The sequence below is a fragment of the Triticum dicoccoides genome, chromosome 5A, assembly GCF_002162155.2.
Source record: "Triticum dicoccoides isolate Atlit2015 ecotype Zavitan chromosome 5A, WEW_v2.0, whole genome shotgun sequence".
Lineage (NCBI taxonomy): Eukaryota > Viridiplantae > Streptophyta > Magnoliopsida > Poales > Poaceae > Triticum > Triticum dicoccoides.
Window position 1 is genome coordinate 217,632,659 of NC_041388.1, and position 15,896 is coordinate 217,648,554.

The window sequence follows — 15,896 nt, forward strand, 5'->3', positions numbered from 1 at the left end:
TTCGACGTTTAGCTTGTTACCTCAGCTACGTTCTTGTGCCTCGGCAGTATCTGGTAGATAGCCAGGCTTCTCAGCCTTTTTCATTTATAGCTGTCTGTACTCAGACATGATAGCTTCCGCTTGTGCTTTGACTTGTATGCTCTGAATGTTGGGTCATGAGACCTATGTTTGTAATATCTCGCTCCTCGGAGCCAATTGATAGATTACTTGAGTCGTAGAGTCATGTTGGGATGCCATGTTGTGTTTGCACATATCGAGCATATTGTGTGTATGTTATTGAAATGCTTGGTATGTGTGGGATCTGACTATCTAGTTGTTTATCTTTAGTAGCCTCTCTTATCGGGAAATGTCTCCTAGTGTTTCCACCGAGCCATGGTAGCTTGCTACTGCTCTGGAACACTTAGGCTGGCTGGCATGTGTCCTTCTTCGTTCCTGTGTCTGTCCCTTCGGGGAAATGTCACGCGATGAATACTGGAGTCCTGTTAGCCCGCTACAGCCCGGTTCACCGGAGTCCTGCTAGCCCAGTGCTACAGCCTGGATTCACTCGCTGATGACCGACACGTTCGATGCTGGCTCATGGATGCCTGTCCCTGTAAGTTTGTGCCACTTTGGGTTTACGACTAGCCATGTCAGCCCGGGCTCCTTATCATATGGATTCTAGCGACACTGTCATATACGTGTGCCAAAAGGCGCAAACGGTCCCGGGTAAAGGTAAGGCGACACCCGTGGGAATACCGTGCGTGAGGCCGCAAAGTGATATGAAGTGTTACATGCTAGATCTATGTGGCATTGAGTCGGGGTCCTGACACCAAGGCACGGGAATATGCGCCGGACTTACGAGACATGTTGGAGGACAACGCAAGACAAACAAGATCGATCAACGGATCGCGTGGTTGCCCCACGGCTCGAGACGGTAACCGTCACGCCGGCCATAAATTCGGCAGGGCCGAACATAGCTCATTGGAGCTACGTCATGATATCGCCCAGTACAGAGGCTCCGCACAGCCACTATGCTTTACAGATGAAATAATGGATCATCAAATCCCCGAGGGCTTCAAACCCGTAAACATCGAATCATATGATGGCACAACAGATCCTGCGATATGGATTGAGGATCATCTCCTTCATATCCACATGGCCCGCGGCGATGATTTCCACGCCATCAAATACCTCCCACTCAAGCTTAAAGGACCAGCTCGGCATTGGCTTTACAGCTTGCCAACAAGATCAATCAGTTGTTGGGAGGACCTGGAAGCCGCATTCCTTGACAATTTCCAGGGCACTTATGTGCGACCCCCAGACGCCGATGACCTAAGTCACGTAATTCAGCAGCCAGATGAATTGGCCAGGCAATTCTAGACACGGTTCCTAACAAAGAAAAATCAAATAGTCGACTGTCCGGACGTTGAGGCCCTAGCAGCCTTCAAGCACAATATCCATGATGAGTGGCTAGCCCGGCACCTTGGACAAGAAAGGCCGAAATCTATGGCAGCACTCACGACACTCATGACCTGCTTTTGTACGGGAGAAGACAGCTGGCTTGCTCGTAGCAACAATATAACCAAGAACCCTAGTAATTCGGACACCAGGGACAGTAGTGGCAGGTCGCGTCGAACCAAGCAAAACCTCGCATTAACGGCGACAATGCTGAAGATACGACAGTTAATGCCGGATTCAGAGGCTCTAAATCCGGTCAGCGGAAAAAGCCATTCAAAAGGAATCCTAGGGGCCCGTCCAGTTTGGACCAAATACTCGACCGCTTATGCCAGATACATGGCACCCCCGAAAAGCCAGCCAATCACACCAACAGGGATTGTTGGGTGTTCAAGCAGGCAGGCAAGTTAAATGCCGAAAATGAAGACAAGGGGCCGCATAGCGATGACGACGAGGAGCCCCAGCCGCCGAACAATAGTGGACAGGAGGGCTTTCCCCCACAAGTGCGGACGGTGAACATGATATACGCAACCCACATCCCCAAGAGGGAGTGGAAGTGCGTGTTAAGGGACGTATACGCGATAGAGCCAGTCGCCCCAAAGTTCAACCCATGGTCCTCCTGCCCGATCACCTTTGATCGAAGGGACCACCCCACTAGCACCCGTCACGGCACATTCGCTGCATTGGTTCTAGACCCAATTATTGACGGATTTCATCTCACTAGAGTCCTTATGGACGGCGGCAGCAGCCTGAACTTGCTTTACCAGGATACAGTGCGGAAAATGGGCATAGATCCCTCGAGGATTAAGCCCACCAAAACGACCTTTAAAGGCATAATACCAGGTGTAGAGGCCAACTGTACAGGCTCACTCACACTTGAAGTGGTCTTCGGATCTCCGGATAATTTCCGAAGCGAAGAGTTAATCTTCGACAAAGTCCCATTTCGCAGTGGCTATCACGCACTGCTCGGGCGAACCGCATTCGCTAAGTTCAATGCGGTACCGCATTACGCATACCTTAAGCTCAAGATGCCAGGCCCTCGAGGAGTAATTACGGTCAATGGAAACACCGAACGCTCCCTCCGAACAGAGGAGCACATGGCAGCCCTTGCAGCGGAAGTACAAAGCAGCCTCTCTAGGCAGTTCTCCAGTCCGGCCAGTAAACGACCGAACACCGTCAAGCGCGCTCGGAGTAACCTACAACAAGACCGCCTGGCACGATCCGAGCAGGCGTAGCAATGCGGCCCCAACCCCAATCCTCGCAAAAAGGAGACGCCAGTACTTCGCATACATAATTACGCTCTAGAGATACCATGGGCGCAGGGGGAGGGGCACCATCACGGCACGCCCAAAACACGGCTTCAACCGTACCAGGGGCTGCCGATTTTTTAATTTTCTCTTACTTTCAGGACTACACTCTTTGGAAGGCCTGTTCGGCAGTTCAATTGCCGCACAAACGATGCAAGAACCAGGGAAGCAGACAAGCCACGCCGCATTATGGAACTCCCAGGTGGTCTCTATCACGAGCAGTATACCTGTTTCGCATACTATTCCACAGCTTGCCCCTGGAATGGACATGTCACATAGTCCAACATTTTGCTTATCGCATTAATTGCATCGTTCTGCTTTGATCGCAGCCCTGTTTAATAAACAATGCATAGCTTTTGTCTATTTTTGCATTACTCTCCTTTTATATATATATTTATATATGTTCCGTAACAACATGTTGCACCCGTACACTTTGGTACGGCCAAAATACGCCAGGGGCTTCAGTACCCCTCAATATGGTGTGAGAAGTCCGAACACTTTAACAAGTGCGGCACCCCGAACTTATAGCATTATATGCATCGGCTCCGAATCATGTCTTGGGTCAATAGTTGGGTTTGCCCGGCTCCTATGTTTTGGTGCCTTACGTTCCGCTATATCGGCTAAGGTAGCACTAGGAGAACCACTGCGATTGTGCCCCGGTTGAGCTGGGTCGAGCACCTTAGTGGAGAAAGCTAAAACTGACTGTCATGATGAAGCGAGAGCTGGTCGCTGTTCGAGAGGTTTTTTCGAGTCCCTAAAGACTTATACCGCTTAGGGCGAGGAGCCGGCTCTGTCCGGCCAAGGTGTGGATAGCACCCCGAACTCGGTCTTCCGAATACCAGGGGCTTCGCCGAAATTTAAAATTATAGAATTCTATGGCTAAGTGAGAGTGTTCATGCATTATAGTCCAATTGCCTCATTCGTTGAGCTGAGCGCCTCCCTTGAACGACCCAAACATGGGAAAAAGAGTGCTCGGGTTTATCCCCGAACACCCTAGCACTAGCGGCACGGGGGCAGAAGTCGACAACTCGCCATCTCCCAGAGTTGATAAACAGCCGCACAGAAGGTAATATTTTAAATTCAAGCAGCATTGCTTAGCGCATATGAACAAGTTTTCAGTGCACAGGACAAAACGAGCGAGTTTTACTCAAAAATTACATCCATAGAACATTCATCCGCCACAAGGCGGGCACCCTTCAGAACATCCTTATAATAATTTTTGGGCTTGCGATGCTCTTTCCCCGGCGGTGACCCGTCCTTCACAAGCTTCTCAGCATCCAGCTTGCCCCAGTGCACCTTCGCACGGGCAAGGGCCCTACAGGCACCTTCAATGCAGACGGAGCGCTTGATGACTTCGAGCCTTGGACAGGCCTCCACCAGCCGCCGCACCAGCCCAAAATAGCTCCCAGGCTGAGCCTCTTCAGGCCACAGCCGAACTATGAGGCCCCTCATGGCCTGTTTGGCCGCCTTGTGGAGCTCAACCGGTTGCTTCAACTGGTCGCTCAGGGGCACTGGGTGTCCGGCCTCAGTGTACTGAGACCAGAACACCTTCTCCGTCGAGCTGCCCTCCTCGGCTCGATAGAATGCGGCGGCATCAGATATACTCCGGGGAAGATCCGCGAACGCGCCTGGAGAACTCCGGATTCGGGTAAGTAACAAGTAACTCACGCTTATGTGTTTACTTTGCATAAATAATGCCATACCCGCCGCTATCTTCTTCACCTCATCCAACTCCAGGAGGGGCTTCTGGGATTCGGCCTTGGCAGACTTGGCACTTTCAGTAGCCGCCGCGAGCTCGGACGCTCGCGTCCTTGAGTCACGCTCCAAACTCTCATGTTTTTCCATGAGAGCCTGGAGCTCTTGCCGCACCTTGCCAACCTCGGCCTCATACTTTTCTCGCTCAGTGCGCTCCGCGGCCGACCTCTTCTCGGCCTCGAGCAGCGCTTGCTTCAGGGTCGCCACCTCAGACGTGGCCCCTACAATAGCCACGATACTCCTGTCATTTTTCGCAATTGCACCTTTTTATACACATTTATATAAGGTATTTCTTACCTTCACTGTCCTCGAGCTGCTTCTTGGCACGTCTGAGCTCTTGCTCGGACAGCTCGAGGTCCTGCTTTAGCATGTCCACTTCCGCAGTCAGTGCGGCGGATGCCAGCAGGGAAGCCTGCACATGCATATTGACTTCTTTTTGTTAGACTCCTGTGAATTTTATTTGATCCTCTATTCGGCTTTTCTTCCCGAACGCCAAACAGAGCATCAGGGGCTACTTTCTATGCGGTAATGTTATTTACGCATTCTTTACTTACCTCAAAGCCTGTTAAAAGGCTTGTACAAGCTTCAGTCAGTGCGCTCTTGGCGGACTGAACCTTCTGGACCACCGCACTCATAATAGTGCGGTGCCCCTCATCGATGGAGGCGCCTTGGAGCTCCTCCAACAGATTGTCCGGCGCCTCCGGTTGGACGGAGGTCGCCGGCGCGGTGGGCTTGCTCCTCTTGGAAGGAGGTCCCCCGCCGGACTCTGGAACCTTTGAAGGTTCCGGAGCGGTGTCCGGCCTAGTGCCGGACTTGGAGCCCTGGGGGTTTTCGTCCCCTTTACTCCTGGAGTCCGGGAGGTCGCCTTGCGGCGCCTCCAGGACCACCTCCTCCCGGGTTAGAACCTGTTGGGACAACACTTCGGTGTCGTCCGTAGGGCGGGCGGAGGAAGCCGTCGGCAGCGAGTTCACGTCCGACGAGTCCAGTGAGCCGCTCGACGACGCGTCGAGCCGGTCTTTGGGTGGGCTGCATAAACATATTCGACATAAGGGAAAGTTGTGCAATAAACGAATACTATGAAATCACTCCGGTATCCGGATACTTACGATTTCGCCAGGGGCTTGGCCCTGGGCGGCCACTCCTCTTCACCGTCATCGGCGTTGTAGTCCAGAGGAGGGGTTCTCCCCTTCTTGGACCCTTCGGCCTCCCCAGTTGGGGCGGCCTTCCTTTTCTTCCCTTCCCCCGCTGGAGGGGGAGGGGTTTCTTCTTCCTCCTCGTTGTCTTCACGGGAGGAATGCGCCTCGGAACCGTCGGATGATGGATCCGACGCCTCCTGGTGTCGGGCACTCTTTCGAGTCCCCGTGGCCTTCTTCTCCAGCACCACATAGGGTGCCGGGACCAGAAGCTTCGCCAAGAGGGCATCGGCTGGGTCTTCGGGTAAAGGTGCCGGACAGTCAATCCGTCCGGACTTCGCCTGCCAATCCTGTCAAAGGTAAGGGAGCTTAGATCCCACACAGAGTTGAACTATGAAAAACAAGTGCCCTGTAAAAGGTACAAAAAAACTTACCGTGCTAGCGTGACGCTGCGCGCCGTATCCGCGATCCTCGGTAGCAAATGCGGGAGCCTCGGCGCCTTTGAAGAGCACCTTGCAGGCATCTTCGTACGTCGTGTCGAAGAGCCTGCTCAGAGTTTGGTGCCGCGCCGGATCGAACTCCCACAGGTTGAAAGCCCGTTGTTGACACGGGAGGATCAAGCGGATGAGCATAACCTGGACTACATTGACAAGCCTGAGTTGCTTGTTCACTAGGGATTGGATGCATGTTTGTAGTCCGGTCACCTCCTTTTTGCTGCCCCACGACTGGCCCGTCTCTTTCCAGGACGTGAGCCGCATTGGGGGTCCGAACCGGAACTCGGGGGCTGCAACCCACTTAGGGTCGCACGGCTCGGTGATGTAAAACCACCCTGATTGCCACCCCTTCAGGGTCTCCACAAAGGAGCCCTCGAGCCATAGGATGTTGGCCATCTTGCCCACCATGGCGCCTCCGCACTCCGCCTGGTTGCCGCGCACCACCTTCGGCTTGACGTTGAAGGTCTTGAGCCATAGGCCGAAATGGGGGCAGATGCGGAGGAAAGCCTCGCACACGACGATAAACGCCAAGATGTTGAGGACAAAATTTTAGGCCAGATCATGGAAATCCAGGCCATAGTAGAACATGAGCCCCGGACAAATGGATGGAGAGGAAAACCCAGTCCGCGGAGGAAATGGGGGAGGAACACCACCCTCTCATGGGGCCTTGGAGTGGGGATGAGCTGCCCCTTTTCGGGGAGCCGGTACGCAATGTCGTTAGATAGGTATCCGGCCTTCCTCAGCTTTTTGATATGTCCCTCTGTGACGGAGGAGACCATCCACTTGCCTCCCACTCCGGACATGGCTGGAGAAGGTTGAGGTGAGGAGTGCGGACTTGGGCGCTGGAGCTCGAGTGCGCAAGAATGGATAGGCAAAGGAGGAAGAAGGCGTAGTTGAAAAGGTGGATCCTTATCCCCTTATATGGGTGGACGCAACTACATGTCCCCACCAGCCTGGTAAAACTCGCTTATCTCCCAAGCACCATAATCAAAGGTGTGGTTGGGTTACCCATGCCCGTATTGATGACAATCCCGAAATAAGGGGACACGATCTCTGCTTTAACAAGATGTGCCAAGGAAACCGCCTCGCATAACGCGCTGAGATGGGACAGTAAAACGGTTTGAATAAAAGCTTGGTCGTGGTGTGATGTCACACTATGGAGTGCGTCAGCAGATTAGATTTGTGTAAATATTATTCTCTCTATGGCAATATGTGGAAACTTATTTTGCGGAGCCGGACACTACCTTTGTGTTCAAAATCTTCTATGAAGTACTTGGAGGAGGAATCCGCCTTGCAATGCCGAAGACAATTTGCGCACCGGACTCGTCTTCATTGAAGCCTGGTTCAGGGGCTAATGAGGGAGTCCTGGATTAGGCGGTGTTCGGATGGCCGGACTATACCTTCAGCCGGACTCCGGGACTATGAAGATACAAGATTGAAGACTTCGTCCCGTGTCCGGAAGGGACTTTCCTTGGCGTGGAAGGCAAGCTTGGTGATACGGATGTTCAGATCTCCTACCATTGTATCCGACTCTATGTAACCCTAACCCTATCCGGTGTCTATATATACCGGAGGGTTTTAGTCCATAGGACAACATACACATCAACAATCATACCATAGGCTAGCTTCTAGGGTTTAGCCTCCTCGATCTCGTGGTAGATCTACTCTTGTACTACCCATATCATCAATATTAATCGAGCAGGACGTAGGGTTTTACCTCCATCGAGAGGGCCCGAACCTGGGTAAAACTTCGTGTCCCTTGCCTCTTGTTACCATCCGGCCTAGACGCACAGTTTGGGACCCCCTACCCGAGATCCGCCAGTTTTGACACCGACAACCATGTTCAAGTAGAGGGTAAAGTGGGTTGCGGGAGATTGGACTGTTGTAGATAGATGGGGGAAGGTGATGAAGATGTTAGTGAAGATGACAGAGGTGTTGGTGTAGATCGCCGTCGCACGATGATGGCCCCGGCGGCGTTCTGGCGCCACCGGGAGAGAGGGGGAGAGAGCCCCCCTTCTTCTTCTTCTTCCTTGACCTTCTCCCTAGATGGGAGAAGGGTTGACCCCCTGGTCCATTGCTTCCATGGCGGCGGAGGGGCGAGAGGCCCTCCGAGATTGGATCTGTCTCTCTGTCTCTCTCTGTTTCTGCGTTCCAGATTCTGGCCTTTCACCGTTTCTTATATTCCCGTAGATCCGTAACTCCGTAACTCCGATTGGGCTAAAATTTTAACACGATTTGTATCCGGATATTGGCTTTCTTGCGGCGAAAGAAGGGCACCAACTGCCTTACGGTCTGGCCACGAGGGTCTAGGGCACGCCCACCCCCTGGGGCACGTCCCCTACCTCATGGCTCCCTCGGGCATCGTCTCGCGTTGATTCTTCTTCCCAAAAATCACATATATTCCAAAAAAATCTCCATAAGTTTTTATCCCGTTTGGACTCCGTTTCATATGGATATTTCTGCAAAACAAAAAACATGCAACAAACAGGAACTGGCACTGGGCACTGGATCAATATGTTAGTCCAAAAAAATAGTATAAAAAGCTGCCAAAAATATATGAAAGTTGTATAATATTGGCATTCAACAATCAAAAATTATAGATACGACACGACGGTCAACGCCGGATTCAGTGGCTCTAAATCCGGTCAACGGAAGAGGCCATTCAAAAAGAATAAAGGCGGTTCATCTAACTTGGACCGAATACTCGATCGACCTTGCCAAATTCATGGCACCCCAGACAAGCTTGCCAACCATACCCAGAGAAGTTGTTGGGTCTTCAAACAGGCTGGTAAGCCGAATACCGAACATAAGGAGAAGGGGTCGCTTAGCAAGGACGACGACGACGAACCTCATCCACCGAATACAGGGGGACAGAAAAAATTTCCCCCGAAGTCAAAACGGTGAATATGATATACACTACTCATATCCCCAAATGGGAGCGCAAGTGCGCTCTAAGGGACGTCTACGCGATAGAGCCAGTCGCCCCAAAATTCAAACAAAGGTGAGCCTGCCTGATCACTTTCGATCACAGAGACCATCCAACTAGTATCCGTCATGGAGGCTCATCCCCATTGGTACTTGACCCAATTATCGATGGATTCCACCTTACGCGAGTCCTCATGGACGGCGGTAGCAGTCTTAACTTGCTCTATCAAGACACAGTCTGTAAAATGGGTATTGATTCGTCAAGAATCAAACCCACCAAAACTACCTTTACAGGAGTAATACCTGGAGTAGAGGCCCATTGCACGGGCTCAATCACATTGGAAGTCGTCTTCGGCTCGCCAGAAAACTTCTAAAGCGAAGACTTGATCTTCGACATCATCCCCTTCCGCAGTGGCTATCATGCACTGCTCGGACGAACTGTGTTCGCTTGCCTCAATGCGATCCCGCACTATGCCTACCTCAAACTCAAGATGCCCGGACCCCGCAGTGTCATAAGAGTCAATGGAAACATGGAGCGCTCCCTCCGTACTGAGGAGCACACCGCGCCCTTGTAGCGGAAGTCCAGAATGGCCTTATCAAGCCAAATACTACATCGGCAGTCAAGCCCCCGGACACTGTTAAACGTGTCCGGACCACCTTGTAGAGGGATGATCAAGACCGTCATGAGCTCGATTAGTAGTTGGGCCTCCGTCTTAGCCCCAACCGCATCGCGGCATATGTACCATGCGTACATAACTACGCACTGAAGATACCATGGGCAAAGACGGGGGCATATTAAAAATAAAATCCACAATACGGCTCGACCCTATGTGGACCCCCATATCATTTCTCTTTTCCTTATTTTTTCTTTTTCAGATTCCTTAAACCCATGTCAACATTTGACGGTACCAAGGGCATCGTTTCCAGTCCCTTTATGAAAAACCGATCGTTGATCCTCTTGAAGGATCACACACCAAGGAGCAACGCGGCACAGACATGCGACAGAGTATCTAAAGGATCATTAAACATTGCCTCTTCCTCTTTAGGACCCGTACATAGCTTTCCCTGGTATTCAGCATGTAAAATAGCCTCGATGCATGTCACATCATTTGTAAAAATACATTTTAATGTATCAATTAGACTATAACGGAAACAGTCTTTCGCCCAACGTATTCGGTACTGGCTTATTTCCTAATCTGTATTCCTTCTTTTTTTTCTCGTCTGATTGCCATGTACACCTTGGTACAACCTAAATCGCCAGGAGCTCCATTCGTCCACGTACATGTCTTAAAAATAAAATAAGTATGAAACACTTTTATAGTGCAAATTTGGCGTCACGAATATAGCATTATATGCATCGGCTCCGAATCATGTCTTTGGTCAAGAGTTGGGTTGCCCGGCTCCTATGGTTATTGCCTCACGTTCCGCTTGCTCGGCTAAGGAAGTAAAGGGAGAACTACTGCGATTGTGTTTCCGGCTCATCCGGATAAACACCTCAATAGAGAAAGCCGAAAACTGACTGTCATGGTGGGCGAGAGCTGGTCAATTATTCGGTGACTAACTACAACTCTCTTGGGATTTTCCCCGCATCATGCGAAGGACCGGTCTATGCCCGGTCAAGCATCTACAGCACCCAAGTTCGGATAATCGAGCAACACCAGGAATGTGCCTATAACCTCATTGTCAAACTCCTATGGATAAGTGAGAGCGATAAAGCCACATAGTCTGATTGCCTGGTTTGCCGCACTGACACCTCCTTCAAGGACCACGCTGGTTGGGTCAAGTGTGTCTAGGTGCCATTCTGAACACCCCTGTACTACCTATGTGGGGGCTGAAGCCGACGACTGGACAACTCTCAGATACCGTAAATGGCTGCACAGGAGGAAAGGATTTCAAAGTAAAACAAGCAACGCATTATACATAATCCTTGTTTTATAATACAAAGTACAGGCATTAGAGGTACATTCATTCGAAAAATAGTGTCCTTCGAACATTGGCCCTCTACAATGCAGGAACCCTCCAAGACTTCATTGAAATAATGCTCCGGCGTGCGGTGCTCTTTGCCCGCGGGCGGCCCTCGGTTGCCAGCTTGACGGTGTTCATCTTCGCCCACTGCACCTTGACACGAGCGAAGGCCATCCGGGCACCTTTGATACAGGCCGACCGCTTTATGGTATCAAGCTGGGGGCAGGCACTGACGAGCTGCTTCACGAGCCCGAAGTAACTGCCGGGTATGGGTTCGGCTGGCCAAAGTTGGACTATAACATTTTTCATGGCCAGTTCGGCCACACTATGCAGCTCGGTCAGCTGCTTTAGCTGATCGCTGAAGGGCACCGGATGCTCTGGTGCAAGGTACTGTGACCAGAACAGCTTCTCCGTTGAACTCCCCTCTTCGGCTCGGAAGAACTCCGTGGCATCGGCAATACTCCGGGATAGATCCACAAACGCCCCTGGAGAACTCCAAATGCGGGTCAGTAATATGTACCTCCTCCTTACGAATTTGCTTTGCATGTTAAACGCCTTACCAGCTGCGATCTTCTTTGCTTCTAGGATCTCCCGGCAGGCGCCTTGGGCTTCAACCCAGTCTGCCTTCATGCTTTGGAGGGCCTCAGCAAGTTCAGAATCTCGATCTGAAAGCTTGCGCTCTACGAACTCACATTTGCTTATGGCATCCTTGATCTGTTGCTGGACTTCCTCCACTCGTGACTCATGCTTTCAGCGGGCGGCTCGTTCCTCCTCCAACTCCTTCTTGGCCTCGGCCAGCATGTTCTTGAGGGTCTCGACCTCGGATGCGTCAGCTGTGAGCATGATTATAAAACTCAGCAAGATAACACAACAACAAGTAAATATCATGTCAGATGCGAATAGTTATCGTATACCTTGCTCCTCCTCCAACTGTTTGTTGGTGCGGACAAGTTCTTCATCGGCCCGCTTCAGCCGCCCCCTTAGTTCGGACCCTTCATCAGCACGGGCGGTTGCTGCTAACTTCTAAGCATGTTTTTTCAAATAGACATGTATGATAATCTCCTGCAAAATATTCGATCCTCTGTTCGGCCTTTCTTAGCGAACGCCAAACAAAGTCTCAGGGGCTGCTCACTATGCACAAACATTCTTTTTATAGTTAAAAAATATTACATCACGTACCTCAAAGCCTGTTAGAAGGCTAGTGTAGGCCTCGTTCAATCCACTCTTAGAGGACCGAACCTTTTCAACCACCGCACCCATAAGGGTACGATGTTCCTCAATGATGGAGGCACTCTGAAGCGCTTCCATCAGAGTGTCCAGCGCCTCTGGATTGGGAGAGGTCGCCGGTGGGGTCGATGCACCCCCTTCTTTCGAAGGAGGTTGCTCGCCTGATTGCGGAGCCATAGTGGCCTCCGGAATGATATTTGGTTGGGGCCGAATTGGGCATGCCCCCCGTCGCCAGTCCCCATGGGGTCAGCTCCCCCGTGTTCTTGGTTGCAGAGGTATTGCCCTCTAACGCCACCTTGATGGCTTCCCGCACCTATCCATGGCCTGGAGGGGCCCTTAGGGACAACACTTCGATGATGTCTGTAGCAGTGGGTGGGGAGGCTAGTGGAGGTGACTCGTTTGCCATCATGTTGGAACCCAGTGAATTCCCAGAGGACAATGATCGTTGGGGGAGATCCGGGACGGACTACAATACGTGATTCTGGGTGTTAGGATCGCGAAGCATAAAGCTAGATATATACATTATCCTTAAAACACTTATGATTCGGCCAAAGGCTTCGGCCTGGGGTTCCATTCAGGGACGGCTTCGGCGTCCGATTCCGAGCCATCTGAAAGGGAGAGTTTCCCCTTCTTGGACACCTCTGCCTCTAGATCCGTGAAGGCCTCCCTTTTCTTCTTTCCCCCTTAGAGGGAGAATTGTTCTCCTTCTCTTCCTCCTCGGAGGAGGGAGCTTTGGTATCTTCGAATGTAATGTCTGAAGTACCTTTTCAGCGAAGGCCACTTCGGGCCTCCTGGACCTTCTTTGGACCCTTCTTTTCCGGTGCCTGGTATGGCGCCGGAACTAGCATCTTCGTCAGAAGAGGAATGGTTGGGTCTTCGGGCAGGCGAGCCGGACATGTCATCCACTCTGCCTTCTTCGTCCAGCCCTAGGAGACAAGGGGAGGGGTTAAACTTACTCCTTGGATCTACAAATCAAGGATATGATTAGAAATCTGAAAAACTTACTAGAGTGGCTGGGTGAGCGCACTCATGTCACGGTCTCTATGAAGGTCCCCTTGGGCCAGGTGACGTTAGGGAGCTTAATCACCATGGTGCTGCCGCACTCCGCGTGTTGACCCTCGACCACCTTCAGCTTCACATTGAATACCTTGAGCCATAGGCCGAAGTGGGGGATGCGGAGGAACACCTCACACACGACGATGAATGCCGAGATGTTGAGGAATGAAATTGGGGCTAGATCATGGAAATCTAGCCCGTAATAGTACATGAGTCCGCGGACGAAAGGGTGGAGAGGAAACCCTAGCCCGCGAAGGAAGTGGGGAATAAATACTACCCTCTCATTGGGCTCTGCTGTGGGAATGATATGCTTTTTCGCAGGGAGTCGATGGGCGATTTCCTTGGCTAAATACCCCGCGTCCCGGAGTTATTTGATGTGCTCCTCCGTGACGGAGGAGGCCATCCACTTGCCCTGTGCTCCAGATCCGGACATGGTTGGAGTGTTTGTTGGGGATGGAAAGATTTGGAGCTTGGGCACTGGAGCTCGAGAGCATAAGGGCTGAGGAGGAAGAAGGCGTGGGTAAAAAGGTGGATCCTTGTCTCCTTATAAAGGCAGTGAATATCAAGCGTCCCCCCCACAAGCCTTAAAACTCGCCTACTTCCCAAGGGTCGTGCGAGTGACACGGTTGGATTACCCAAATCCATATTGACGAGAATCCCGCAATAAGGGGGCACAACCTCTGCTTTGACAAGATGTGTCAATGAATACCACGTCTCGAAACGCGAAACGGGATGTTGGAAAACGGTTTGAAATAATAATAAGGTCAGAACACAATACCTCGCCAAAAAAGTTGTCAGAAGACATAACCTATTTTTGTTTAAAGTTTTTTGCCCTCGTGGCCCAGGGTTGCAACTATTGTATAGAGCCGGATATAGTTCTTTTGATCAACTACTTTGGATTATTTGGAGGAGGAACCCGCCTTGCAATGCCGAAGACAATCTGCGCGCCAGACACATTGTCATTGAAGCCTGGTTCAGGGGCTACTGAGGGAGTCCTGGATTAGGGGGTCCTTGGGCGTTCGGGCTATGTCACATGGGCCGGACTGGTGGGCCATGAAGACACAAGGTAGAAGGCTTCCCCCCGTGTCCGGATGGGACTCTCCTTGGCATGGAAGGCAAGCCTGGCGTTCGGATATGAAGATTCCATTCTCTGTAAACCAACTCTTTATAGACCCTAGCCCCCTCTAGTATCTATATAAACCGGAGGGTTTAAATCCGTAGGGGCAGTCATAATGATACATGCTAGACATCTAGGGTTTAGCCATTACGATCTCAAGGTAGATCAACTCTTGTAACCCCTATACTCATCATAGTCAATCAAGCAGGGCGTAGGGTATTACCTCCATTAAGAGGGCCCAAACCTGGGTAAACATCATGTCCCCTGCCTTAGGTTACCTTCATCCTTATACGCAGAGTTCGGGAGCCCCTACCCAAGATCTGCCAATTTTGACACCGACAGGAAGATATCACAACACAACTCTAGACACAAATTAAAGTCATACAAGCTTTACATTACAAGTTAGGGGCCTCAATGGCTCGAATAGAAATGAGTCGACGAAGCAATAATATCTGAGTATAGACATAAGTTAAACAAGTTTGCCTTAAGAAGGCTAGCACAAAAGTAGCAACGGCTGAAAAGGCAAAGCCTTCTGCCTGGGAGCCTCCTATCTGCTCCTGGTCACCGGCGGCCTCCACATAGTAGTAGGCACCCTCGGGGTAGTAGTAGGCATCGATGATGGCGTCTGGCTCCTGGGTGATAACCCACAAGTATAGGGGATCGCAACAGTTTTCAAGGGTAGAGTATTCAACCCAAATTTATAGATTCAACACAAGGGGTGCCAAAGAATATTTGTAAGTATTAGTAGTTGAGTTGTCAATTCAACCATGCCTGGAGATTAAATATCTGCAGTGAAGTGATTAGTAGCACAGTAATATGATAGTTTTGATAGAAGTGGTAACAGTAGCAATGGTAACGGTAACAAAGGTAACAATTTTCTACCAGTTGTAACAGTAGCAATAGCAATGGTAACTTAGCAAGAGCAATATGTGGAAAACTCATAGGCATTGCATCGGTGAATTCGTTGGATGATATTCACCATATAACAGTCATAACCTAGGGCGATATAGAACTAGCTCCAGTTCGTAAATATAATGTAGGCATGTATTCCGTAGATGGTCATACGTGCTTATGGAAAGAACTTGTATGGCATCTTTTGTCCTATCCTCCTGTGGCAGCGGGGTCCATAAGGAAACTAAGGGATATTAAGGCCTCCTTTTAATAGAGAAATGGAACAAAGCATTAACACATGGTGAATACATGAACTCGTCAATGTATAGTCATCACTGGAAAGTATCCCGATTTCTAAGAACATCAATCTTAACAACATCAATCTAAGAACACAGTGGGTACTAGGGATCAAGCCTTCACAAAACTAACTCGATTACATGATGAATCTCATCCAACTCCTCAACGACCAGCGAGCCTATGATGGTATTACTCACTCCCGGTGGGGAGAATCATGGAATTGGTGATGAAGGAGGGTTGGTGATGATGATGACTGAAGATTCCCCTCTCTGGAGCCCCGAACGAACTCTAGATC